The sequence below is a fragment of the Malania oleifera genome, chromosome 8 (assembly GCF_029873635.1).
Source record: "Malania oleifera isolate guangnan ecotype guangnan chromosome 8, ASM2987363v1, whole genome shotgun sequence".
Classification (NCBI taxonomy): domain Eukaryota; kingdom Viridiplantae; phylum Streptophyta; class Magnoliopsida; order Santalales; family Ximeniaceae; genus Malania; species Malania oleifera.
The window spans coordinates 44,585,905-44,588,776 of NC_080424.1; positions in this window are offsets into that span (position 1 = coordinate 44,585,905).

Genomic DNA, 2,872 nt, shown 5'->3' on the forward strand with positions numbered 1-2,872 from the left:
CATAAGTAGTGTAGGTTTTTCCTAGTGCATTTAGGGAATTTATTATGTGAGTGAACCTAGTGAACATATTAGTTATGGATTCATCCGAATTCATCCTAAAAGCTTCATATTCACTTGTAAGCATATCAATCCTATTATCCCTAACATCTATAGTGCCTTTGTAAGTGACTTCAAGCTTATCCCATATTTCCATAGCTGATTTGCAAGTCATTGCTCTATTAAATTCGTTGGCATCTAAAGCACAATATAGAGCATTCATAGCACTAGAGTTTATTTGCAACATTTTATAATCTCTTTCAGTCATGTCTTTCTTTTCCTTAGGTTTTTGTTTTCCATCTACTAATGTCGTAGGAATTAAATCATCATCAGTTACAACCTCCCAAGCTTTCCAATCTATGGTTTGAAGGCATATTTGCATTCTCTTTTTCCAAAATGTATAGTTGTGTCCACAAAAGATTGGTGGCCTAGTTGAAGATTGTCCTTCTCCAAAGGGAGCTACACCTAAGTGAGCCATTAGGACCTTTTTATAGCTACTAATTAAGATTTTCTATAACCCTGCTCTAATACCAATTGAAAAGCAAGGTGTAGTCCCAAGGGGGGGGGGTGAATTGGATTTTAAAACTTTCTTTTAATTCCTTTTGAGAATTCTTAAACTTATTTTATTTCTTTTAACCAATTTTTGACTTGTTTGTTCAATTCTTTAATCACAAAAGAACTTAGATTCTTTAATCCAATCAACAACACTATTGTTTAGCCAAACAAGTAATCAATCATTCAACCAAACCAATCAAGCATAATGTTTAAACCAAACAACCAAATTATTTGTCAAGTAAAAGTTAACTGCAGCACTATTTGATTAATGGAAGATTCAGCACTCTTTGGAATATAGACACAAACCACTCAATATCAAACTTTAAACCATTCAATCACAATATAGCTTGTGTTGTCAACCCTAGATATAAAATTGAATTAGGCCCTGTATATATGAAATGTTATGTTTGCGGATATAAAGCCCTGTATGAATGTATTTGACTTTTTAATATGATGTGTAATATAGAATCCAACACGCTTCCCAATATTCAAAATCCAAATAAACTCTTATTTAATTTATCTTTAGGATGTTTAACCAAGTAACGTACTCCTGTAAGGTTTCCACAAAATATGGTTTAACCAAGTACCCTTTCAGTTTTCGCAACCCAAATCAAAATTAAACTTTAAGTTTACTTGATTTCTAAATTATGTAGGTTGTATGATTTAGAAATTTTAAAACATCCACGCAATTGTATATGCACTGCAAGTAAAGAGTAAGGGAAAGAGAGAGTGAGATGAGCATTTTTATGAGGTTCGGCTTATACCCAGCCTACGTTCTCGCCTTTGGAAAACCACCAAAGGATTCACTAAACCTGTTCCTTTACCGGGCGGAACAATACCTTTACACACTCCTTCAGTATGTTAGAGTCCGCCTCTCCAAATGATATCTCCTCATTCGGTCACTCCTTAATTAGGCTAGAGCCCGCCTCTCTAAGTATCCCCTTGTTTAGCCAACGATCCAAACAATCCTTGGATTCGTCAATCTAGAAGAAACACCAACAAAATATGTGTACAGAGAATATGCTTTCACAAAGAGCTGATTAGTACAACAATTACAGCACAATACAATACTTCAATAAAATTCAGAATATGAAATTCAAATTTGAAGCTCTAGAGTTGTATCACCATATGATTCTTTCAATAGATGAAAGAAGTAGAAATTGAAGCACAATCTTAGTAAGAATCAGCAAGACTTTTAGCAACTTCGTGCAAGATGTGAGCAATAGAGCTATTTCAGAATTTTAGAATGTTTGAGAGAGTTTTGAATGTTGAACTGATTTCTTGATTTCTCTTCTTGTGTTGGTGCTTTATTTAATGGAACTTGAGGGCATTTATTAATGTAAGAAGGTATCTAGCTTGTTCCCCAAGTTTACTTGGAGTAGGATCCAAGTTGTAAATTAGTTTGGGCTTCAAATAATTTAAATTTCAAAAATATGCTCGTTGGAAATTTTGAAATCTGCCATGAGCCAAGCGAATGTGTAGTCACTTGCAGTCGGCTGTCCATGCATTACAAGAACAAAATTCAAAAATAGAGAGGCGACAGTCGCCTATCCTCAGGTTGGTAGTCGTCTGTCACTAGAACAACTCAGTTTTAAAATACTTAGAAGGTTGGCAGTCGGCTGGCTAGACATACTCAGTCGTCTCAGTTTTCACTGGCAGTCATCTGTTATGATTTTGTCTCTTTGTTCAGGTTCCTTAAACTTGCCAGTTGTTTGTCCATAGACAGACAGTCATTTGTCCAGCAGACTTTCCTTCTTTTAAAAACATTTTAATCTCTTTTATTTTTGCTTAGATTTTCTTGGAGTATAAACTTGTTTAACTTTAAAAAACATGTTCCAAGATTTTAAAACTTCAGATTTCTAAGTGTGTTTTTGCCTAATGAGCTTCAAAATGAAAATTCATTGAATCAACTTTGAAGTACTTACAAAGCTTGTTCCATAAACACATTTGACACTTTTTTGCTTTGAGTCCTTTTGATGCTGATCTTGGATCTTTCATACTTCTCTAAGCTTTCATTATGGATCACTTGAATTAATGTAAGACTTTCCTTTTTCTTTGATCCTTGCGAGCTTTCAAGATATGAATTTTGAAGTTTGAGCTTCATTTGAACTTTGAGCTTTGCATGTTGAGCTTTTCATGTTGATCACCTGAACTTTTATTCTTGAATCCATGCCTTAAGCTTGATATAATTACCCTTCTTTGAAGTACAAGCTTTCATGAATTCTTTAACCTTACATTCATCATTGAGTCCTGAAAATACATCACTTAACAAAAGCATGTT